This window comes from Aythya ferina (genome assembly GCF_964211825.1).
Source record: "Aythya ferina genome assembly, chromosome: 6".
NCBI classification, from domain to species: domain Eukaryota; kingdom Metazoa; phylum Chordata; class Aves; order Anseriformes; family Anatidae; genus Aythya; species Aythya ferina.
Genome location: NC_140303.1, coordinates 41,978,797 through 42,004,074, shown reverse-complemented (window position 1 = coordinate 42,004,074; position 25,278 = coordinate 41,978,797). Strand labels below are relative to the sequence as shown.

At 49.2% G+C, this 25,278-nt stretch overlaps 3 long non-coding RNA genes across 8 annotated transcripts; all 3 read right to left on the bottom strand.

Annotated features, from left to right (window-relative positions):
* Positions 1-942: 942 nt before the first annotated feature.
* Positions 943-3,494, bottom strand: LOC311439238. Of its 2 annotated transcripts, XR_014694615.1 has the most exons (3): positions 3,398-3,494; positions 2,655-2,728; positions 943-2,088 (listed from the first exon to the last, which is right to left on the bottom strand). It is a non-coding gene; the product is annotated as an uncharacterized lncRNA (long non-coding RNA). The 2 variants fall into 2 exon arrangements; XR_014694616.1 differs by lacking the exon at positions 3,398-3,494 and having other exon boundaries at positions 2,655-3,019.
* Positions 3,495-5,226: 1,732 nt separating this feature from the next.
* LOC311438598 lies at positions 5,227-22,318 on the bottom strand. Of its 5 annotated transcripts, none has more exons than XR_014694207.1 (8): positions 21,853-22,318; positions 21,523-21,576; positions 21,379-21,448; positions 9,677-9,784; positions 9,508-9,557; positions 9,340-9,408; positions 9,021-9,114; positions 5,227-8,108 (listed from the first exon to the last, which is right to left on the bottom strand). It is a non-coding gene; the product is annotated as an uncharacterized lncRNA (long non-coding RNA). The 5 variants fall into 5 exon arrangements; XR_014694208.1 differs by having other exon boundaries at positions 9,677-9,781; XR_014694209.1 differs by having other exon boundaries at positions 9,677-9,781; positions 21,379-21,422; positions 21,853-22,316.
* LOC311438599 lies at positions 11,702-16,558 on the bottom strand. Its single transcript, XR_014694212.1, has 5 exons — positions 16,350-16,558; positions 12,601-12,741; positions 12,095-12,155; positions 11,884-11,934; positions 11,702-11,753 (listed from the first exon to the last, which is right to left on the bottom strand). It is a non-coding gene; the product is annotated as an uncharacterized lncRNA (long non-coding RNA).
* Positions 22,319-25,278: the final 2,960 nt, after the last annotated feature.

Sequence of the window (25,278 nt, the reverse complement as noted above, 5' to 3'; positions counted from 1 at the left end):
ATGGCCCTAACCCTAACCCCTAACAACCCTAACCCTAACCCCAACCCCTAACACTAAACCCTAACCCCAAACCCAAACCCTCTTGACCCTAACCCTAAACCCTAACCCTAACCCCTAACCCTAACCCCTAACCCTCTAACCCTAACCCCTAACCCTAACACCTAACCGCCCTAACCCTAACGGCCCTAACCCTAACCCTCTAACCCTAACCCCTAACCCCTAACCCCAAGAGAACACTAACCCTAACCCTAGCCCTAACCCTAACCATACACCTAACCCTAGTAACCCTCTAACCCTAACCCTCTAACCCTAACCCGCGCGGATCTAACCCTAACCCCCTAACCCTAGCCCCCTAACCCCCTAACCCTAGCCCCCTAACCCCCTAACCCTAGCCCCCTAACCCTAGCCCCCTAACCCTCTAACCCTAACCCTAACCCTCTAACCCTAACCCTAACGACCCTTACCCTCACCCTAACCACTAACACTAACCCTAACCCTAGTTCCCGAGAACTACATTTCCCGGTATGCTCTGGGCACCCAACATGGCCTCCCGGAAGTCCAGAGTCCGAGAACTACATTTCCCGGTATGCTCTGGGCACCCAACATGGCCTCCCGGAAGTCCAGAGTCCGAGAACTACATTTCCCGGTATGCTCTGGGCACCCAACATGGCCTCCCGGAAGTCCAGAGTCCGAGAACTTCATTTCCCGGTATGCTCTGGGAACCAAACATGGCCTCCCGGAAGTTCAGAGTCCAAAAACTACACCTCCCACCATGCTTTGGGCACTCAACATGGCCTCCCGGAAGTCCAGAGCCCGAAAACTACATCTCCCGGCATACTCTGGGCAAATAACATGGCCTCCCGGAAGCCCGGTGCCGGAAAACTACGCCTACCAGCATTCCCCAGGCAGCTGGCTTGACCAATCACAGGCCGAGTGTTCGAGAAATACATTTACCGGCACTCACTGTAACCCAAGCACTTACCGGCCTTTCAAAAAAGCCTCAACCCGTAACACTAAAAAACTTTGAAACCCCTACAGGCCTAACCCAAACTATTTACCACACTAAACCCCTGAAGTACTATGCCTAAAAGCCCTAACCCAAACACTTAAGACGCTCAAAACCCAAACCCAAAACATTAGGATTCTCAAAGCCCTAAACAACAAAATTAGAACGCTTGAAGCCTTAACCCCAAAATTAAGATGCACAAAACCCAAAGCCACCCCAAAACAGTAGGATGCTCAAAACCGTAACTCTAAACATTAGGACGCTCAAAACACAAACCAAAACCCAAAACTTTAGGACGCTCTAAGCACAAACTGAAAACATGAAGACACACAAAACTCTAACCCAAAAATTAGGATGCTTAAAACCCAAAGCCCTAACACAAAACATTAGGATGCTCAACACCATAACCCAAAAAACTAGGATGCTCAAAACCCTAACCCTGGAGAACCTAACCTGAAAAAAAAAAAAAAAAAAAAAAAAAAAGGATCTTAACACACTAACCCTAAGTAACTGACCAAAAATAAAACCCTAGGACCCTAACCCTAAAAAACATAGCAACACTCCATCCCAAGAAAAAAAAAAAAAACACCACCAACAACAAAAAAAACTCTAAAACACTAACACGCTAACCCTGAAACCATTAAAGCCCTGTTAAAACTCCAACCCAGTTATACACCAGTTACCTCCCTTAAGGGATATAGAGGAGCTCTCTCAGATATGGCAGTACTACTTCTCATGCATGCAGCCGGTGGTCGGTCTCATTCTCGTGCTGATGGTGTTGAAAGCTGGGGCAATGGTGGTACTGCTGGAGATACCACAGCCACCGGAGGTGGATTGTTAGGATATGGAGATGGTAGGTTATCCAACGGCTCCCGTTTATTATCTTTTCCTTTTTCCTGTTCTTGTTCTTCTTCAAATTTCTTATCTGCTTTTAGTGTAAATATTGAGGCTGGAAAAGGACATGAAGTCCTCCTGATCCATAATCCTGCATAATCACTTTCTTCCCAGCAAAAAGGTTCCCTCGAATTAACATGTGTATTTAAGGCCTGACAAATACAGTCTTCAAAGGATCCAAAAGCAGGCTGAAAGATATGTGGTGTTAAAGGCTCCTTTGGCCATTCTATCACACAATACTGGACCGGTTTTTATTTACTTTTTCCTTCTCTGGGGCCCCTCTCATTCCAATTTCTAACTGTTATTCCTAATGGACTTTCTGGTGGTATGTCTGGTAATTTGCTCCCTTTCTTCTGGTCCCTGGTCTTCGATTTTGTCTGACCCATCTAGGAATGTTACTGTGCCAATTCCCACAGCCCTTGGTTACCTTAATAAGAGTGTCTTACAGAGGATTTAAGATCTATCACCCACCCACAAATCCTATAGGAATCCCTTCGTTCCTTCACTGGCCAAGTCCCTCGTGGGAGATTGGAACCGTGGTTAGAAGACCTCCACAATCGCTTCGGAACTGAATTCCATCTCAGTCACACTCTTACACACACAGGCAACCGAAACCCACCCAACAGAACAGTATACGCTTTAAACGCTTATGACTCCATTGTCTTCATTCAGATCTTCACACGCAGAATTACGGGCAAAATATAGTGCTGCAGCCAGCAAGGGAACTGAAAAAAAAATCAAAACCTTTGCTTACCTTTATTCAGGTTCAAGATGCCATTAGTCCCGACCTGACTCGAACAGCAGCCACCAAATGGTGGGGCGCCTCTCCTAGATAAAGTAAGAATTCAGGAACCAAAGCCCTCCCGGACAAGCCCCCAGTTGTCATACATGACTGGGTCCCAAATTGGATTGCAATTAAATTTTACAATTTATTAAATGAATAGAGGTAAACAAGCAGTTGTGCGCAAACAGATATACTGTGACAGCTGCCCTTCAGCACGTGCCCAGAGGCAGACTGGATGTCTTTGCCAAAACAGTCCGGACAATGTATTAGTACACCCATGCACTGCCACGTTAGCTGTCATTGCTAACTGCCAGGCAGGACAGCTCCAGACCAAACACATACACACACAGGCACGCCACAAACACTAAAACAAAACACACAAGGCACAAGAAAAAGTGACCCCCCAGAGGGAAGCCCTATGGCAACAGCAAGTCAGAACAGGTGCTCTGCAGCAGACCCAAGGAGAGACTCAACAATCAGTCGCATCGCACCCGAAGGCTGCCGCACACTCTGAGAAACCAAACCTACCAGTCCTGAGCAGCTCCCCACCTCCTCCTGCCAACCACGCTCAGCACACACACTATTTGCCCCTCAAAAAAACAAAACCTTAGAACATACACACACACAAAAAAAAAAAAAAACCATCTGAGATCCATAAATGCCAAAAAGACGTGCATGCACAGCAGCCCCTGCAGAGGTAATCACAGACTTACCCTTTGCAGAGGAAAGAGCAGACTCTGATACAACCCTGCTCAGGCTCTTGGTAACGCTGCATCTAAACTGCCAAGCCACATGTAGCATGAAATGAAGCTGGTTTTAGTCCCCTGGAAAATTACACAAGTAGGCTTGTACATCTAGAGATTAAAATATAGCTCAAAAAACAGAAGCGTATCCCACCATCGCAAAGAACAGTGAGCCAGCAACCTCTACTAAATATCCCTCTACTAAGTGAATTCCAAGGACTTAGAAATCCGGAAATCCATAGACTCCAGCCTGCCTAGAGAACCCTGCAACTGACTGAAGGAAAACAAAACACTTACCTCAAAGAGCAGCCCAGGCAGAAGGAGCTCTCTGATGCCATGCCTGGGGCTCATATACCATTTGGCCCTGCCCAGCACCCAAACCCAATCACATTGTAAAGGGGAGGGACAAAGCACAAGAAAGTAGGAGCAGAGCAGGAGCAGCAGATTTTCATTTTCTTTTTTTTTTTTTTTTTTTTTAAATCTGCTTTACCTGAACAACATGCAGAGGACAAGAGACCTGGGGTGTTTCTAGAAGCAACAATCCCCATGCTTTTGCTGCAGCTTTTAATATTAAAAGGACAACACAACCAGTCAAGTAACTGGAACTTTTTCAAATGGAATTACGTCAAACAGGTTCATCATCACTTGCAGAAACAGAGAACCAGCATTCACTAGCATGCCAGAGCTAATACCCACCTCCTGCACAACGCTCACTACTACTAATGCAACATATCATTGTGCAATACCTCTCTGTTCCTGGTTCCTTTAACTCACCTGCTCAGTAGCTCCAACTGAGAAATGTGCCCGGGCAGCGCTGCGCTGAAATGTGCCCGAACAGACTTATTCTTCAGTGATGAAGAAGGTGACCCTGCTCAGTCTCTTGGCAGTACTGCACTTATGCGGTCAAGAAACCGTACCCCACGGTTTCCCAAAAACAACGTACCTGGCAACCCCTCATAAACATACCTCAAATATGTGAATTCCATGCACATAAAGCCTAGAAGGCTTTATGGTCTAACGACTCGACAGACAGCAAACACACAGGCAAAAGCTCCAGAAATATAACAAACCGCCCCTAACCCTGAGAAAGACCACTGCTTATATGCCCAATGCTGCCATTTTCAGATACATGCTCACACAGGGCTCTTCAATGATACATTTCTCCTAAACCCTGCTCCATCACTTTGCCACCAAGGTTGTGACTTTGATAAGATTTGACATAAAGGCAAAGACTCACAAAAAGCCCTGTAATTCTGCAAAAATCATAAGGGACCCAGAAACACAAAGCAAACACACAAAATAACATCGCCATACTATCCGTAAAACTGCTGTAATAACTACTCACCTGAGGAAGAGCTGCGTGCAATACAGGCACCTACTACTTAGATTGCTTTAGTATGACAGATCCTACCAGTTACCACCTCAAAAAGATATGCGTACCGGTTTCTACTTGAAAATGCATCAGTCCATAGACTCTGACCCACCTAAAGAACCCTGCAACTGACTGAAGGAAAAACAAAGCACTTACCCCAAAGAGCAGCCCAGGCAGAAGAAGCTCTCTCATGGCACACCTGCAACTCAGTTACTATTAGGTCCCACCTGGAACCTGAAGCCAATCACATGGGAAAGTGCAGGGGGAAAGCACAAAAAAAGCAGAAAGAACAGGAACAGCAGCTGTGGTTTTATTACCTTATTTATATGGCTTAGCTCAACAGCATGCAGAGTGCAGACATGAGAACTGGGGTGTTTCTAGAAGTTACAATCTGTTGTCGACGGAAGGAAGACACAGACGCTCAATATGAGTGAACAGTGAACTTCAACTTTAATGGATAGCTCAGTCGCCTTTTATCTAGTTCGAACATAATCAACTCATACATATTGCAAAAACTAAGCTCAGGATTGACTAACACTTTCCTATCTTGTCAGTTAGTTCCTCCCTCTTTTAGCTACCGTCCCGCCTTAGGGACTTTCCCAACCACACAAGGGCATCGTGTCCTTGGGCCTGATTGGTTCTCAACCAGCTGCGCACGTGCCCAGGCTCATATGAGTTGAGTACGGTACCTCCCCTAGCCCATGACCTCCTAACTGCTCAACATCCACGTGTCCTACCTCACTTAACCATTCCTCCACAATTCCCCCATTTTTATTTTGTGATACAAATACCTTCTCTGTGAGTTGCTCTAGTTTCTTAGTTAGGCAGTTAAAGGTTACATATGCAGCAATTATAATCAATATAATTATAAGTAGAAAGCAAAGTCCCTCTTTAACTAACAAAACCCGTCCACCCATGTTCCCCAAAACAGATTTAAGCCAACCTTCAAACCAACTATCTTGTACTACAATTTTTTGTGTATGATCCCTTAACCATTTCAACTGGTCGTGAATTGACTGACCATGGTCGGAAAGATTAAAGCAACACATTCCTTCTACATCTTCACACCCATGTCCCTGAGCCAAGAACAAGAAATCAATAGCGGCCCTATTTTGCAGCACAGCGTGCCTTAGGCTTTCCGTGTCTTGCGAAATTTCAGAAAGAACTTGGGTGGTTACATTTGACTGTTTAACAGCCCAACAAGCAAGCTTATTTATGCTAGCCAAAGCGTGTGCAGTTCCTACAGTCAGAAAAAGATCCATTAAGCAGAGTAATACGGGCAGAGTATGGTGCTAACATTTCACTCAGTTCCTTTGGATCCCCTATCGGGACCCCAAACAAGCATGTTCTGAAAGGGTACATAACATAACACAACTATACAACTTAACCCTAATAACACTACAATTACTGTAAGCACTTAATGGTAACACAATTAATAGTAAGTAACACAACTTAGTAGTAACACACTTAAACCTAATCACTTGATGGTGATCAAAGGCTGTTCTTGATAGTCGTCGAGGTGTCACAGCCCACGTCATTGTCAGAATGATTATCAGGAACCTCTTCCTGGTCATCTTCGGCGTGTGCAGATTCTAAAGCTGCTTCAGTCCACTTTGCAGTGATCCACTGGGTACCTGTTTCTGGCACCACTTCAAAATCTCTAACATTTTATAACATTTTTGCAAGTAACTCTTTAACCACATTTATCACAATACTACATGCAATGATGATTGACACCACAGTGAACAAAATCCTTAATCCCTCTTTGACTAATCCCAGTAACCATCTATGCATTGTTTCAAACAAATCAGTGAACCATTGATTGAAAGGATTGATACCATATTGACTCTTTCTCATGTGCTCTTTCAAGAAAGTAATGGATTTGTGAATTGACTCATTACGATCAAAAAGTTTTAAACAGTACATTCCCTTAAGTTTCTCCAAGTGGCTACTTCGCACAATGACTCCATACTTGTGAAACATTATTTTGCTTGACCAGTACTAATTTCCTATGATTTCAGCCTGCACTATGGCAATAAATGCGCTCTCACTAACACAGTACACAGCACACTCACACACCCAGAGCACACTCACACACCCAGAGGCCTCTGGCACATCTCACTCTCAATCATACCACAACCTCAATCATACCACAAGAATATAATTTAGAATGATAAGCAAACAAACAAGTATTGTCTCTCATTGTGTTCCTCGTGAAGTGACTTGCAACACTTTGTTTTAAAACCTTACCCTTACACAAATACTTTCAACACAAAATACCTGGACATTTAAGAATAACACATACAATTATTAACACTCCAGTTAGTATCCCTTTTTCATTGCAAGGTAAACCTCTTATAAAAAGAATGCCAGAGAGAAGGAGCACAGCCGCCGCCGCTTCTATGGTTACGTCAGACAGGCTGCAGGGTCCTGATGTCCATCCCTCTGCTCTGTGCCGACTCGCCACACGGTGAGGGTCAGCTGCCGTTCGATTCCGCGGAACTCCGAGCGCAGCGCTGCTCGTGGCGGTGACTGAGGTGGGGGGGAGGCTCCCACTGCCCCGTAGCCCCCTGAGGCAGCGTTATCGTTCTCACTGAAGGCGGCAGTGGGCAATCCCCAGCTCCAACACTTCCCGGCAATCCCTGTCGCTCTGTAGCAGCAGTAGCGACTCTCTGCTCAGCCTGATGTATAACTAAGGCATTAGTGACTGCTCTCCAAGGCTTCAATAATTTTTTAGCAGCCTTATTTTCATTAATAACTTCAAACAATTTGTCCCCAAATTTACGCCACTCTGTTTGTTCAAAAACTGTATCAGGATTGATAAAACAACCCTGCGCCACTCCATATACTAATAATCCTGGTAAATCCTTTTTGCAGTCTATATCTAAAGTGCTCCGCTTTTCTAAAAAGCATTCGAGCAAAGCATACGCCGCTTGTCTCTCCATACCTTTATATACGTCGGTTGCAGCCTTTGCAAAGACCTTGGCGGCGCTTCTCCGGCGGGACCCTTTATAGGCTCATCCCGGGTGCGGGGACTCCCTTCCACCTTCCGAGCTGCGGGTGCGGGGACTCCAAGTTTTCGTCCCTGTCACCTTTCAGACCTCGGCGACGCGTGACCGGCGGGATCCTCTCCCGGGTGCGGGGACTCCACGTCCCTTTCACCTTCCCAACGCGGTTGAGGGGATTCTTGTCCCTTCCACCTCCTGGGCTGCGTTGCAGGACCGGATCTTCCCTTATTCCATCCAACCGTGGCCCAGGATCACCGCCAGCAGTGTCCAAATCCCGTTCAGATCGGTCCCTGTTCGGGTGCTATTTGTTGTCGACAGAAGGAAGACACAGACACTCAATATGAGTGAACAGTGAACTTCAACTTTAATGGATAGCTCAGTCACCTTTTATCTAGTTCGAACATAATCAACTCATACATATTGCAAAACTAAGCTCAGGATTGGCTAACACTTTCCTATCTTGTCAGTTAGTTCCTCCCTCTTTTAGCTACCGTCCCGCCTTAGGGACTTTCCCAACCACACAAGGGCATCGTGTCCTTGGGCCTGATTGGTTCTCAACCGGCTGCGCACGTGCCCAGGCTCATATGAGTTGAGTACGGTACCTCCCTAGCCCATGACCTCCTAACTGCTCAACATCCGCATGTCCTACCTCACTTAACCATTCCTCCACAATAATCACCATGCTTTTGCTACAGCTTTGAATATTAAAAGGACAAAATGACCAAGCAAGTAGCTGATTTTTTTTTCATCTGGAATTAGCTCAAGCTTTTATTTACATAGAAAGAAAAGTCTAGGAGCAGAACTGATTACATGCCAAAGAAGAATTCAATTCCATTCCACTCACAGGAAAAATCACTTACTTCAGTAAGCTGAGAACCAAAAGGCTATGCTGATGTGTTAAAACACATTACAGGACACTGGGTCCAGGCCCTCCGCTGCACCCACTTAAAATCCATCCCTACACTCACCAAGGTACAACCCCAACCCAAACACAGACGCAGCATTTCAGCTTCAACACAGTTTTGGGAACTGGTAGAAAGGACACCTCATCCTCAGCAAGGTGTGCTCAGGCTACACAGGACAGGGCTTTGGGCACCTCTTTGCCTACCAAAGAAGACAGCCATCAGCACCTGCTTTGTTCAGATTCTAAAGACTAACATCACAGCCCACATTGCCTGGGACACCTGATAAACAGAAGAGAAAGCAGCCATACCGTTTTCAAGCCATCCCTGCATGTGTTGCTCCTTGATGATCTGCAACCTCTTCTCAAATCCTCAACTGCTTCTGTGGAGAGCCTGCCATGGCACCTGCAAAGCAAGATGGATACCCTTCGCAGTCACCTTGTGCTACTTGGCAGTTCTGCTCCAATCCAGCTCACAAACAGCCTGCCCTTCTCGTGCTGCTCTTTAGAGTGCAGCTTAGCCCCTCTGAGCCTGTGCGACACACCTGTGAAAGAAAAAGAAAAGCATAGGCCTAAGCAGCATCCAAAGCCACAGCACAGCTAGGACAGTTACTCTCATCTGCTCCCTTACCTCAGCCCCCTCACCTGCCCTCGAGGCAGATGCTTCCATCTGCTCTCTTAAGCCAGCTACAACACACCTCTGAAATATAAACAGGATTTTTACTGTATTTTGTGTAGTTAACTAACTGCAGTGACAACTGCACCCCTAAAGTACCTGCTACACCTGTTCATCGCTCACCTTGCCGAAAGCAGCTATGCTCAAGTCCCACGTTGTACACTGTGTTGCAGCTTTAACAAATGAAAACAGTCACAATATAATCATTCAGCGGCCAGCATTAGAACCCATCCCTCAACAACAGCAGGGACCCCATTTACAAATTATCGTTTCAATACAGCAGCCCCCTTACCTCAGCACCTCAGAAGTACATCAAGCCTGTCACTGAGCTGCCTACCCAGTGCTGAACAGTTCCAGAAGGAGCTCTTTCCTGTGACAGGTTCTAAAGGTTTACACTCTACTGGGGACAGGAAAGAAAGAAGAATAAACATTTCAAAACCCCATATCTGTAACCTTTCAAGATTCAACAGACCTCCTCAAGCACACCGTTCAAGCACTTATGCGAGCAGCTGCTCACAAGCAGATATACTCTCCCACCTCCACATCTGCCAAACACCACAGAGATGACTGTGCCAGCTGCCATTCAGTACGTGCCCAGAGGCAGACCGGATGTCTTTGCCAAAACAGTCCAGACAATGTATTAGTACACCCATGCACTGCCACATTAATCACTAACTGCCAGGCAGGAAAGCTCCAGACCAAACACATACACACACAGGCACGCCACAAACACTACAAACAAAACACACAACACAAGGCGCAAGAAAAGGTGACGCCCCAGAGGGAAGCTCTATGGCAACAGCAAGTCAGAATAGGTGCTCTGCACCAGACCCTAGAGGAGAGATTCAAATGTCACGACACGCGACTGGAAGCAACTGCCAGAACTGGGATGATGGAGGCCTAAAAAGCCTGCCTTCAAGACAAGAGACCAGAAGGGTGGGGACTGAAAACCCCATAAGACGACGCTTAGGAATTCTATTCCCAAGCAGGAGCTCCTGATGCGGCCCAGATGACTTCTGCAAGAGTGAGGATGGAAACAGACGCGATCTCAAACCGAATATGATGCACGAGACCTGAAACAGACCTGCTCTTTAAGCAGTGACTGCAACAGAAGAAGTGCTCAGATCAGAGTCATGATGACAAAACATGCATTGAGGCCCTTCAGCACCACTACCAAGTCGCCTGTCTAGTCAGTCCAGTGTAAAAAGCTAGGAGGATATCAAGACCCGAGAAGCACAGAACAGACATCGCAGAAGCAACACAAGACAGACAAACAGAAGGAAACTGTCCTGCCTGGCGCACGCACTCACGCTACAAAATAATCCCGCTTCTTCTATTAGCCTGGTGACCCAGCCACAAGCAGCCTGAACGTGACCCAGCCTGAACCACCCTCACCGTGGAACCAAGTCTAGTCAGCCAGCAGGCACCATGCTCCTCTGGCTCCCAGCTCCCATTAGCCACCCCAGATATGCAAATACCAGGTGCCCCCCAACTTAGCTCTCAGGTTGCTGCATGGTAAATTCCCTCCGCCTCAAGAAACGCACAGGCACTGATCGTCATCTTAGGCAATTGCCAGGCTCATCATCAGCTGCAAAAACAGAGTAACAGCATTCACTAGCATGCCGGTCATGATGCCCACCTTCTCCACAACGCTGACTACTGCTGATGCAACATACAACTATGCTCACCTGTTCCTGTCCAAATCCAAGCTCCAACACTGCAACCAGTATCATCCACACCACCTGGGAAAACAAAGGGATTAAATGATCGTTGCGTTCACAACAAGTCAGCCAATGGTGGTTTTTTGTTGTTGTTGTTTTTGTTTTTGTTGTTTTTTGTGTGTGTGTTTCCTGTATTTATTTATTTTTTAGTCTGCTTTAGCTCAACAGCATGCAGAGTGCAAACAAGAAAACTGGGGTGTATCTAGAAGCAACAATCCCCACGCTTTTGCTGTAGCTTTGAATATTAAAAGGACAATACGACCCAGCAAGTAACTGGAACTTTCTTACCTGGAATTAGCTCAAACTTTTTTTCACATTGAAAGAAAAATCTAGGAGCAGAACACATTATACACCAACAAAATTAATTGCATTTCATCCCCAGAAAAAAATCACATACTCTCATCCCCTCCTGTACCTCAGCCGCTTGCCTGCCCCACATGGCACATGCTTCCATCTGTTCCCTTTACTCACTTATAGCACCTCTAAAAGGCAAACTGGAATTTTACTCTATTGGATGTAGGAAAATAACTGCAGTGACAACCGCACCCCAAAAACAACAGTTACCTCTGCTCATCACGCACCAGAGTCACTGCAGAGGCAACTCGGGTCAAGATGTCCTGCACTGTGTACTGCACACTGCATTTCAGCCTCAACAAAGGAGAAAGACAGGCAGAAGATAAACATTCAGCGGACAGCAGTAGCACCCATCCCTCAACAACAAAAGGGACCCCATCTTTAGTTTTAACCTTTCAAAACAGCAGGCCACTTGCCTCTGTACCTGCAAATTAGGTCCAAGCTTGAAAGGAGCGGCCAGCATCACCCACACCACCTGGGAACACAAAAGGACAAAATGACCACTCTTCTTGCGAGCACACACCTGCCACACTGCTCCTCTATCCCAAACAGCCTCACCTCGGACCCTCACAGGGAAACACCTGAGCGTCTTCCCTTCGCTTCAGATAAGGGATGACCAGGCTGACAACACTCACCTTCCCTCAGAGCTTCGTGACACGAGGATTTCCCTTCCCTGTCCACGACTGCACAAAGCACCTGCAGACACAAGAGAAACGCACACTCTGAGGTACCTCAGAGCTACAGCGTACCTGCTGCAATACCTCTCTCTTCACAGCTCCAGTGCTTCAGCTGCTCACCAGCTCTGAGATTCTTCGCTCACAGCGCCACAGCAAACTCTGCCTGGGCCACACAACACACACTACACAAGCTACAATGGCTAAGACACACAAGCTGGAACATTCCCACCCAACAATCAGTCGCATCGCACCCGAAGGCTGCCGCTCACTCCAATAAACCAAACCTACTAGTCCTGAGCAGCTCCCTACCTCCTCCTGCCAACCACGCTCAGCGCACACACTATTTGCCCCTCAAAAAACCAAAACCTTAGAACATACACACACAAAAAAAAACATCTGAGGTCCATAAATGCCAAAAAGACGTGCACGCACAGCGGCCCCGGCAGAGGTAATCACAGACTTACCCTTTGCAGAGGAAAGAGCAGACTCTGATACAACCCTGATCAGGCTCTTGGTAATGCTGCATCTACACTGCCAAGCCACACGTAGCATGAAATGAAGCTGGCTTTACTTCTCTGGAAAATTACACAAGTAGGTTTATACATCTAGAGATTAAAATATAACTCAAAAACAGAAGAGCATCCCACCATCAAAAAAAAAAAAAAAAAAAAAGAGCCAGCAACCTCTACTAAATATTCCTCTGTTAAGTGAATTCCAAGCACTTAGAAATCCAGAAATCCATAGACTCCAGCCTGCCTAGAGAACCCTGCAACTGACTGAAGGAAAACAAAACACTTACCCCAAAGAGCAGCCCAGGCAGAAGGAGCTCTCTGATGTCATGCCTGGGGCTCATATACCATTTAGCCCTGCCCAATATCCAAACCCTATCACCTGGAAAAGGGGAGGGACAAAGCACAAGGAAGTAGGAGCAGAGCAGGAGCAGCAGTAGCTGTTTTTTTTGTTTTGGTTTGTTTTTTTTTGTGTTTATTTGTGTGGGTTTTTTTTAAATCTGCTTTACCTGAACATCATGCAGAGAACAGACAAGAGACCTGGTGTGTTTCTAGAAGCAACAATCCCCATGCTTTTGCTACAGCTTTTAATATTGAAATAACAACGCGACCAGTCAAGTAACTGGAACTTTTTCAAATGGAATTACGTCAAACACGTTCATTATCACTTGCAAAAACAGAGAACCAGCAATCACTAGCATGCCAGAGTGTTGTCGACAGAAGGAAGACAGGGACACTCAATATGAGTGATCAGCAAGCTTCGATTTATTGGATAGCTCAGACGCCTTTTATTCCTTAACATATAATTAGCTCATACATATTACAAAAGTTAAGCTCATGATTGGTCCCCCTACGTCCTTATCTTATCAGCTTCTTCCTCATCCTTTCGACCGAAATAACACAGTTGGTACTTTCCCAAACCGCCAACGGATATTGTGTCCTTGTGTGTGATTGGCTCAAACAAGTTGTGTGCGATGTTTGTCCAACTTGTGAAGATTCAGCTGTTTTATGTCTACGTGACCTATCTCAGTTAACCATCCCTCTACAATTCCCCCGTTTTTATTTTGGACTACTAATACCGTTTCTGTGACTTGTTCAAGCTTCTTAGTTAAGCAACCAAAAATTATTCGCGCAGCTATTTTTATCAATATAACTATAAGCAGAAAGCGAAATCCCTCTTTGATTAGACTCACTAACCAGTTAGACAGACCCCCAAAGATGGACTGCAACGAATTGTCAAGCCAACTAGGTTGTACTGTAATTTTCTTTGTGTGCTCCATCAACCATTTCAACTGGTCATGAATCGATCGACCATGATCTGAAAGATTGAAACAACACATTCCTTCAAAATCTTCACATCCATGTCCTTGCGCTAAAAGCAAAAAATCAATTGCAGCCCTATTTTGTAACACAACATGCCTAAGACTATCCATATCTTGTGCCATTTCAGTAATAATTTCAGTTGTTACATTTGATTGCTTAACAGCCCAACAAGCAAGCTTATTAATGCTAGCCAAAGCATGTGCAGTTCCCACTGCTGGAACTAATGAAGCAAATATTCTCTCAGCAGCGCCCCATAATTCTACACCATCGTCACAGTCAGAACCTAAAGTCTTAAGAGCTCGTTTGGATCTCTGCGACAAGCTCTGGTTCCGGAGACTGTGTAAGTCCGGGGCAAACAATGTGAGTCGCCCTAGATAACATGGACTCCCAAATGCGTTGGCAGGTATTCCTTGCCATGCACGATTGCCGCAAATCAAAAACATGCCAGGTGGCAGAGCCTTTGCAGTGTCATTATTCCACATCGGATTGTTATTAGATTTTGCTTCAGCTCCCAAAGCCCCCAGTCCTTGACTCCATACTTGTGAAATATGATTTTGCTCGACCGATCTCAACTAGTCCTGCTAGTTGCTTACAATCGACTCCCCGTTTTTCTAAAAAGCACTGTAATGAATCTAGGGCTACTTCGTCCTTCATTTTCCTATGATTTTTTTGCCGGCACTAATTTCCTATGATTTCAGCCTGCACTATGGCAACCTGCACTATGGCAATAAGCACGCTCTCACTAACACAGTACATAGCACACTCGCACACACACAGCACAATTGCACACCCAGAGGCCTCTGGCACATCTCAATCTCAATCATACCACAACCTCAATCATACCACAAGAATATAATTTAGAATGATAAGCGAACAATACGTGCGGCCAATATAATTTAGAATCATAACCAAACAAACAAGTATTGTCTCTCATTGTGTTCCTCGTGAAGTGACTTGCAACACTTTGTTTTAAAACCTTACCCTTACACAAATACTTTCAACACAAAATACCTGGACGTTTAAGAATAACACATACAATTATTAACACTCCAGTTAGTATCCCTCCAGCAGCTGAAAACATACTGTTTGTCTGCAGCTTCAGGAGATCTTTGCTCCTGTGGTGAGCAGCTGAGAGTGGAGTCCCCTCCGAGCAAAAACGCTCAGGGTGCACCTAGGGGCGTCCACGCCGCAGCCGATCCCCGCAGCCGAGCAGTGTCTCCTCAAGTCTGCCAGTGGTCATTTGGCAGTGTAATCTGCATCTCTGCACTCCTGTCCCGCAATAGAGCTAAGTCGTCATTACTAATCCATAGAATGTGGCAACCCCACGCAATCTTATCCAGAAACATAGTTATAACACCAATCTGGGGACGAATAGTCTTTTTTGCATTGCAAGATAAACCTCTTATAAAATGAATGCCAGAGAGAAGCAGCACAGCCGCCGCTGCTTCCATGGTTACGTCAGACAGTCTGCAGGGTCCTGATGTCCACCCCTCTGCTCTGTGCCGACTCGCCACACAGTGAGGGTCCGCTGTCGTTGTCCACTGATGCCTCTGGTCTACTGTAGCAACCCCATCTCGGATGTCCCGCATCGCACCGCGATTACTTCAATTTCCAAAGTCCCTCCGCAATTCCTTTTTCTGCGTCCCTCCGCAATTCCTTTTTACAGTCTATACCCTGCGTGCTCCGCTTTTCTAAAAAGCACTTGAACAGATCATACGTCGCTTGCGTCTCCATACCTTTGTTTACGTCAGCACTGTTGCAGCCTTTGCAAGACCTCGGCGACGCGTGGCCGGCGGGACCCTCTACAGGTGCTCCCGGGTGCGAGGATTTAGCATTTTCATCCCTTCCACCTCCTGAGCTGCATTGCAGGACCTGTTTCCTTCCCTTATTCCGTCGATCCGTGGCTTGCAGGTTCACCGCCAGCGGGGTCCGTGTTCGGGCGCCATTTGTTGTCGACGGAAGGAAGACAGGGACACTCAATATGAGTGATCAGCAAGCTTCGATTTATTGGATAGCTCAGACGCCTTTTATTCCTTAACATATAATTAGCTCATACATATTACAAAAGTTAAGCTTATGATTGGTCCCCCTATGTCCTTATCTTATCAGCTTCTTCCTCATCCTTTCGACCGAAATAACACAGTTGGTACTTTCCCAAACCGCCAACAGATATTGTGTCCTTGTGTCTGATTGCCTCAGACAAGTTGTGTGCGATGTTTGTTCAACTTGTGAAGATTCAGCTGTTTTATGTCTATGTGACCTATCTCAGTTAACCATCCCTCTACACCAGAGCTAATACCCACCTCCTGCACAATGCTTGCTACTACTAAAGCAACATACAGTTGTGCAATACCTCTCTGTTCCCAGCTCCTTTATCTCACCTGCTCAGTAGCTCCAACTGAGAAAATGGGCCCGGGCGGCGCCGCGCCGAAATGGGCCCGGGCGGCGCCGCGCCGAAATGGGCCCGGGCGGCGCCGCGCCGAAATGGGCCCGGGCGGCGCCGCGCCGAAATGGGCCCGGGCGGCGCCGCGCCGAAATGGGCCCGGGCGGCGCCGCGCCGAAATGGGCCCGGGCGGCGCCGCGCCGAAATGGGCCCGGGCGGCGCCGCGCCGAAATGGGCCCGGGCGGCGCCGCGCCGAAATGGGCCCGGGCGGCGCCGCGCCGAAATGGGCCCGGGCGGCGCCGCGCCGAAATGGGCCCGGGCGGCGCCGCGCCGAAATGGGCCCGGGCGGCGCCGCGCCGAAATGGGCCCGGGCGGCGCCGCGCCGAAATGGGCCCGGGCGGCGCCGCGCCGAAATGGGCCCGGGCGGCGCCGCGCCGAAATGGGCCCGGGCGGCGCCGCGCCGAAATGGGCCCGGGCGGCGCCGCGCCGAAATGGGCCCGGGCGGCGCCGCGCCGAAATGGGCCCGGGCGGCGCCGCGCCGAAATGGGCCCGGGCGGCGCCGCGCCGAAATGGGCCCGGGCGGCGCCGCGCCGAAATGGGCCCGGGCGGCGCCGCGCCGAAATGGGCCCGGGCGGCGCCGCGCCGAAATGGGCCCGGGCGGCGCCGCGCCGAAATGGGCCCGGGCGGCGCCGCGCCGAAATGGGCCCGGGCGGCGCCGCGCCGAAATGGGCCCGGGCGGCGCCGCGCCGAAATGGGCCCGGGCGGCGCCGCGCCGAAATGGGCCCGGGCGGCGCCGCGCCGAAATGGGCCCGGGCGGCGCCGCGCCGAAATGGGCCCGGGCGGCGCCGCGCCGAAATGGGCCCGGGCGGCGCCGCGCCGAAATGGGCCCGGGCGGCGCCGCGCCGAAATGGGCCCGGGCGGCGCCGCGCCGAAATGGGCCCGGGCGGCGCCGCGCCGAAATGGGCCCGGGCGGCGCCGCGCCGAAATGGGCCCAAACAGACTTATTCTTCAGTGATGAAGAAGGTGACCCTGCTCAGTCTCTTGGCAGTACTGCACTTACGCGGTCAAGAAACCATGCTCAACTGTTTCCTAAATACAACTACCTAGCAACACCTCATAAACATACTTCTAATATGTCAATTCAAGGACATCAAGACTAGAAGGCTGCAAGGTCTAAAGACTCAACTGACAGCAAAACCACAGGCAAAAGCTCCAGAAATACAATAAACTTTCCCTAAACCTGAAACAGAATACCCCTTACCTGCCCACTGCTGCCATTTTCAGATACATGCTCACACAAGGAGCCTCCATCATACATTTCTCCTAAACCATGCTCCATCACTTTGCCACCAAGGTTGTGACTTTGATATGATTTGACATAAAGGCAAAGACTCACAGAAAACCCCGTAATTCTGCAAAAATCATAAGGGACCCAGAACCACAAAGCAAACACACAAAGTAACATCACCATACTATCCGTAACACTGCTATAACTACTACTCACCTGAGGAAGAGCTGCATGCAATATAGGCACCTACTACTAGATTGCTTTACAATGACAGATCCTGCCAGTTGCCTCCTCAAAAAGATAGGAGTACTGGTTTCTACTTGAAAACGCATCAGTCCATAGACTGACCCACCTAAAGAACCCTCCAAACAACTGAAGGAAAACCAAAGCACTTACCCCAAAGTGCAGCCTAGGCAGAAGGAGCTCTCTCATGGCATACCTGCAACTCAGTTACCATTAGGTCCCACCTGGAACCTGAAGCCAATCACCTGGGAAAGTGCAGGGGGAAAGCACAAAAAAGCAGAAAGAGGAGGAGCAGCAGCTGTGGTTTTATTACCTTATTTATATGGCTTAGCTCAACAGCATGCAGAGCGCAGACAAGAGAACTGGAGTGTTTCTAGAAACAAAAATCCCCATGCTTTTGCTGCAGCTTTGAATATTGAAAGGACAACACAACCAAGCAAGCAACTCTTTTTTTTTTTTTTTTCCACCTGGAATTACCTCAATCTTTCATTTACAAAGAAAAATCTAGGAGCAGAACAGATTACATGCCAAAAGAAGAATTCAATTCCATTCCACTCGCAGGAGAAATCACTTAGTTCAGTAGGCTATCTGAGAACCAAAAGGTTATGCTGATGTGTTAAAACACACTACAGGACACTAGGGCCAGGCCCTCTGCTGCACCCACTTAAAACCCATCCCTACACTCACCAAGGTGCAACCCCAACCCAAACACAGACACAGCATTTCAGCCTCAACACAGTTTTGAGAACTGCTGGAAAGCAAGCTTCATCCTCAGCGAGGCGTGCTCAGGCTGCACAGGAGGGGGCTTCGGGCACCTCTTTGCCTACCGAAGAAGACCGCCATCAGCACCTGCTTTGTTCCGATCCTAAAGGCTAACATCACAGCCCACGTTGCCTGGGACACCTGATAAACAGAAGAGAAAGCAGCCATACCGTTTTCAAGCCGTCCCTGCACGTGTCGCTCCTCGATGATCTGCAACCTCTTCTCAAATCCTCAACCGCTTCTGTGGAGAGCCTGCCATGGCACCTGCAAAGCAAGACCCTTCGCAGTCACCTCGTGCTACTTGGCAGTTCTGCTCCAATCCAGCTCACAAACAGCCCGCCCTTCTCGTGCTGCTCTTCAGAGTGCAACTTGGCCCCACTCAGCCTGTGCGACACACCTGTGAAACAAAAAGAAAAGCATAGGCTGAAGCAGCATCCAAAGACACAGCACAGCTAGGACAGTTACTCTCATCTGCTCCCTTACCTCTGCCTCCTCACCTGCCCTCGAGGAAGATGCTTCCATCTGCTCTCTTAGGCCAGCTACAACACACCTGTGAAATATAAACAGGATTTTTACTGTACTTTGTGCAGTTAAGTAACTGCAGTGACAACTGCACCACTAAAGTGACTGCTAGATCTGCTCATCGCTCACCTTGCTAAAAGAAGCTGTGGTCAAGTCCTGTGTTGTACACTGTGTTTCAGCTTTAGCAAATGAAAACGGTCACAAGATAATCATTCAGCTGCCAGCATTAGAACCCATCCCTCAACAACAGAAGGGACCCTATTTACAAATTATTGTTTCAAAACAGCAGCCCCCTTACCTCAGCACCTCAGAAGTAGATCAAGCCAGTCACCGAGCTGCCTACCGAGTGCTGGACAGTTCCAGAAGGAGCTCTTTCCTGTGAGCAGTTCCTACTAAGGTACACACTCTGCTGGGGACAGGAAACATATAAAAATAAATGTTTCAAAACCCCATATCTGTAAGCTTTCATGATTCAACAGTGCACCGTTCAAGCATTATGGGAGCAGCTGCTCGCAAGCAGCTCAACTCTGCCAAATCCACATCTACCAACCTCCAGAGATGACTGTGCCAGCTGCCCGTCAGTACGCGCCCAGAGGCAGACCGGATGTCTTTGCCAATACAGTCCGGACAATGTATTAGTACACCCATGCACTGCCACATTAGCTGTCATCACTAACTGCCAGGCAGGACAGCTTCAGTACTTTGTGCAGTTAAGTAACTGCAGTGACAACTGCACCACTAAAGTAACTGCTAGATCTGCTCATCGCTCACCTTGCTAAAAGAAGCTGTGGTCAAGTCCTGTGTTGTACACTGTGTTTCAGCTTTAGCAAATGAAAACGGTCACAAGATAATCATTCAGCTGCCAGCATTAGCACCCATCCCTCAACAACACAAAGGGACCCCGTTTACAATATTATCATTTCAAAACAGCAGCCCCCATACCTCAGCACACCTCAGAAGTAGACCAAGCCAGTCACCGAGCTGCCTACGGAGCGCTGAACAGTTCCGGAAGGAGCTCTTTCCTGTGACAGGTTCCTCCAAAGGTTTACACTCTACTGGGGACAGGAGAGAAATAAAAATAAAAGTTTCAAAAACCCCTTATCTGTAAGCTTTCAAGATTCCACAGACCTCCTCCTCAAGCACACCGTTCAAGCACTATGCGAGCAGCTGCTCACAAGCAGCTCAACTCTCCCCCACACACACACATCTGACAAACACCACAGAGATGACTGTGCCTGCTGCCCTTCAGTACGTGCCCAGAGGCAGACAAGATGTCTTCGCCAACACAGTCCGGACAATGTATTAGCACACCCATGCACTGCCACGTTAGCTGTCATCACTAACTGCCAGGCAGGACAGCTCCAGACCAAACACATACACACACAGGCACGCCGCAAACACTACAAACCAAACACACAACACAAGGCGCAAGAAAAAGTGACCCCCGGAGGGAAGCCCTATGGCAACAGCAAGTCACAACAGGTGCTCTGCACCAGACCCAAGGAGAGATTCAAATGTCACGACACGCGACTGGAAGCAACTGCCAGAACTGGGGTGATGGAGGCCTAAAAAGCCTGCCTTCAAGACAACAGACCAGAAGGATGGGGACTGAAAACCCCATAAGACGACGCTTAGGAAATCAATTCCCAAGCAGGAGCTCCTGATGCGGCCCAGATGACTTCCGCAAGAGTGAGGATGGAAACAGATGCCATCTCAAACCGAATATGATGCACGAGACCTGAAACAGAACTGCATTTCAAGCAGCGACTGCAAGACAAGAAGTGCTCGGATCAGAGCCACGATGACAAAACAAGCACTGAGGCCCTTCAGCACCGCTACCAAGTCGCCTGTCTAGTCAGTCCAGTGTAAAAAGCTAGAAGGATATCAAGACCCGAGAAGCACAGAACAGACGCTGCAGAAGCAACACTACAGGACAGACGAACAGAAGGAAACTGTCCTGCCTGGCGCACGCACTCACGCTACAAAATAATCCCGCTGCTTCTATTAGCCTGATCACCCAGCCACAAGCAGCCTGAACGTGACCCAGCCTGAACCACCCTCGCAGTGGCACCAAGTATTTTCAGCCAGCTGGCTCCACGCTGCTCTGGCTCCCAGCTCCCATTAGCCACCCCAGATATGCAAATACCAGGTGCCTCACAACTTAGCTCTCAGGTTGCTGCATGGTAAATTCCCTCCGCCTCAAGAAATGCACAGGCACTGATCGTCATCTTAGTCAATTGCCAGGCTCATCATCAGCTGCAAAAACAGAGTACCAGCATTCACTAGCATGCCGGTCATGATGCCCACCTTCTCCACAACGCTGACTACTGCTGATGCAACATACAACTATGCCCACCTGTTCCTCTCCAAATCCAAGCTCCAACAGTGCAACCAGTATCATCCACACCACCTGGGAAAACAAAGGGATTAAATGATCGTTGCATTCACAACAAGTCAGCCAATGGTGTTTTTTTGTGTGTGTGTTTTTTTTTTGTTGTTATTGTTGTTTTTTTTGTGTGTGTGTTTCCTGTATTTATTTATTTTTTAGTCTGCTTTAGCTCAACGGCATGCAGAGTGCAGACAAGAAAACTGGGGTGTTTCTAGAAGCAACAATCCCCACGCTTTTGCTGTAGCTTTGAATATTAAAAGGACAATACGACCCAGCAAGTAACTGGAACTTTCTTACCTGGAATTAGCTCAAACTTTTCTTCACATTGAAAGAAAAATCTAGGAGCAGAACAGATTATACACCAACAAAATTGAGTCCATTTCATCCCCAGAAAAAAAATCACATACTCTCATCCCCTCCTGTACCTCAGCCGCTTGCCTACCCCACGTGGCACACGCTTCCATCTGTTCTCTTTACCCACTTATAGCACCTCTAAAAGGCAAACTGGAATTTTACTCTATTGGCTGTAGGAAAATAACTGCAGTGACAACCGCGCCCCAAACTGAGCCAGCAGCCCCTACTAAACATCCCTCTACTAAGTGAATTCCAAGCACTTAAAATCCAGAAGTCCATAGACTCCAGCCTGCCTAAACAACCCTGCAACGGACAGAAGGAAAAACAAAGCACTGCCCCCAAAGAGCAGCCCAGGCAGAAGGAGCTCTCTGATGGCATGCCTGGGGCTCATATAGCATTTAGCCCCGCCCAGCACCCAAACCCAATCACCTGGGAAAGGGGAGGGGCAAAGCACACGAAAGTAGGAAGAGAGCAAAAGGAGCAGCTGTGTTTTGTTTTGTTTTTTTCCTTTGTTTTTTAAAATCTGTTTTATCTCAAAAACATTCAGAGAGCAGACAAGAGACCTGTGGTGTTTCTAGAAGCAAAAATCCCCTTTTGCTTTTGCTGCAGCTTTTAATGTTGAACTGATAACGGCACCAAGCAAGTAACTGAAACTTCTTCAACTGGAATTAGTTTAAACACGCTCACCGTCATCTGCAAACACAGAGAACCAGCATTCACTAGCCCTAACCCTAACCCCAACCCTCACCCTCACCCTAAACTCTAACCCTAGCCCCAGCCCTAGTCCCTAACCCCAACCCTGGTTCCCGAGAACTTCATTTCCAGGCATGCTCTGGGCGCTCAACATGGCCTCCCGGAGGTCCGGAGTCCCAAAAATACATTTCCCGGCATGCTCTGGGCACCCAACATGGCCTCCCGGAAGTTCGGAGTCCCAGAACTACATCTCCCGGCATGCTCCGGGCAGTCAACACGGCCTACCGGAAGCCTGGTGCCGGAAAACTACACCTACCAGAACTCCCTGGACAGCCAGCACGGCCAATCAGAGGCCGAGTTTTCGAGAACTACATTTAACAGCACTCACTGTAACCCTAGCCCTTCCCGCCCTTACACAAAAAAGCCTCAAGCCCTATCCCTAAACATCCTCGAAACCCCTACGGACCTAACCCAAACTATTTACCACACTAAACCCCTGAAGTCCTATGCCTAAAACCCCTAACCCAATAAATTAAGACGCTCAAATCCCAAACCCGCAAAATTGAGATGCTCAAATCCCAAACCCAAAAAAATAGGAAGCTCAAATCCCAAACCCCCTTCCAAAAAAGAAAAAGAAAAAACAAGAAAAAAAAAAATCAAACAAAACAAAAACAACAAAAGGGGTAGATCTGGTGGCATCTGCCCTGTAACCCTGCAAAAATCACGAGGGACCTAGAACAACAAAGCAAACGCACAAAATAACATTGACATCCTATCCATAAATGTGCTATAACAATTAATCACCTCCAAAGAGCTTCAAGCAATAAATGCACATACTACTAGATCGGTTTCCTCTAAAAGATCGTACCAGACCCTGACCCACCAAAAGAACCCTGCATGTAGCTAACAAAAGCATCAACAAAGCACTGAACCCAAAGAGCAGCCCGGGCAGAAGGAGCTCTCTGATGCCGTGCCTGGGGCTCCTATACCATTTGGCCCCGCCCAGCACCCAAACCCAATCACCTGGGAAAGGGGAGGGGGCAAACCACAAGAAAGAGAGCAGGAGCAGCAGCAGCTGTGTTCTTTTATTAATTAATTTGTTTGGGTTTTTTTGTGCCTATCCCTAGTTTACAGCATGCAGAGTGCAGACAAGAGAACTGGGGTGTTTCTAGAAGCAAAATTTACTGTATTTATGCCTCAGCTTTGAACATAGAAAGGACAATACAACCAAGAAAGTAAATGAAATATTTTCCACAGGAATTAGCTCAAACTTTAGTGTTAGTCAGAGGTTGAACTCAATGATCTTGACGTCTCTTCCAACCTAGAAGATCTGTGATTCTGTGTGATTTACATATGAAGAAAAATCTAGGAGCGTAGGAAATTACACAGCAAAAAAACCGACGACGTAATAAGCAACGCGCATGCACGGCCCCATGGCCGCCTACAGTACTCGTTTTCCACCAAAAGGAGGCGGCAGAAGGCGCCCGCGGGCGTCAACGCGCATGCGCGCCCCCCGGCCGCCTGCAGTACCCTTTTCCAACCAGCAGGTGGCGGCAGAGGGCGACCGCGGGCGTCACCGCGCATGCGCGGCCCCCGGCCGCCTGCAGTACTCGCTTTCCACCAGCAGGTGGGGGCAGAGGGCGCCTGCGGGCGTCTCCGCGCATGCGCGCCCCCCGGCCGCCTGCAGTACCCCTTTCCCATCAGCAGGTGGCGGCAGAGGGCGCCCGCAGGCGTCACCGCGCATGCGCGCCCCCCGGCCGCCTGCAGTACTCGCTTTCCACCAGCGGGTGGCGGCAGAGGACGCCCGTGGGCGTCTCCGCGCATGCGCGCCCCCCGGCCGCCTGCAGTACTCGTTTCCCACCAGCAGGTGGTGGCAGAGGGCGCCCGCGGGCCCCACCGCGCATGCGCGCCCCCCGGCCGCCTGCAGTACCCCTTTCCCATCAGCAGGTGGCGGCAGAGGGCGCCCGCGGGCCCCACCGCACATGCGCGCCCCCCGGCCGCCTGCAGTACTCGCTTTCCACCAGCAGGTGGCGGCAGAGGGCGCCCGCGGGCGTCTCCGCGCATGCGCGCCCCCCGGCCGCCTGCAGTACTCGATTTCCACCAGCAGGTGGCGGCAGAGGGCGCCCGCGGGCCCCACCGCGCATGCGCGCCCTCCGGCCGCCTGCAGTACCCGTGTCCCACCAGCAGGTGGCGGCAGAGGGCGCCCGTGGGCGTCTCCGTGCATGCGCGCCCCCCGGCCGCCTGCAGTACCCGTGTCCCACCAGCAGGTGGTGGCAGAGGGCGCCCGCGGGCCCCACCGCGCATGCGCGCCCCCCGGCCGCCTGCAGTACTCGCTTTCCACCAGCACGTGGCGGCAGAGGGCGACCGCGGGCGTCTCCGCGCATGCGCGCCCCCCGGCCGCCTGCAGTACTCGCTTTCCACCAGCACGTGGCGGCAGAGGGCGCCCGCGGGCGTCACCGCGCATGCGCGCCCCCCGGCCGCCTGCAGTACTCGCTTTCCACCAGCAGGTGGCGGCAGAGGGCGCCCGCGGGCGTCACCGCGCATGCGCGCCCCCCGGCCGCCTGCAGTACTCGCTTTCCACCAGCAGGTGGCGGCAGAGGGCGCCCGCGGGCGACTACGCGCATGCGCGCACCCCAGCCGCCTGCAGTACTTGCTTTCCACCAGCGGGTGGCAGCG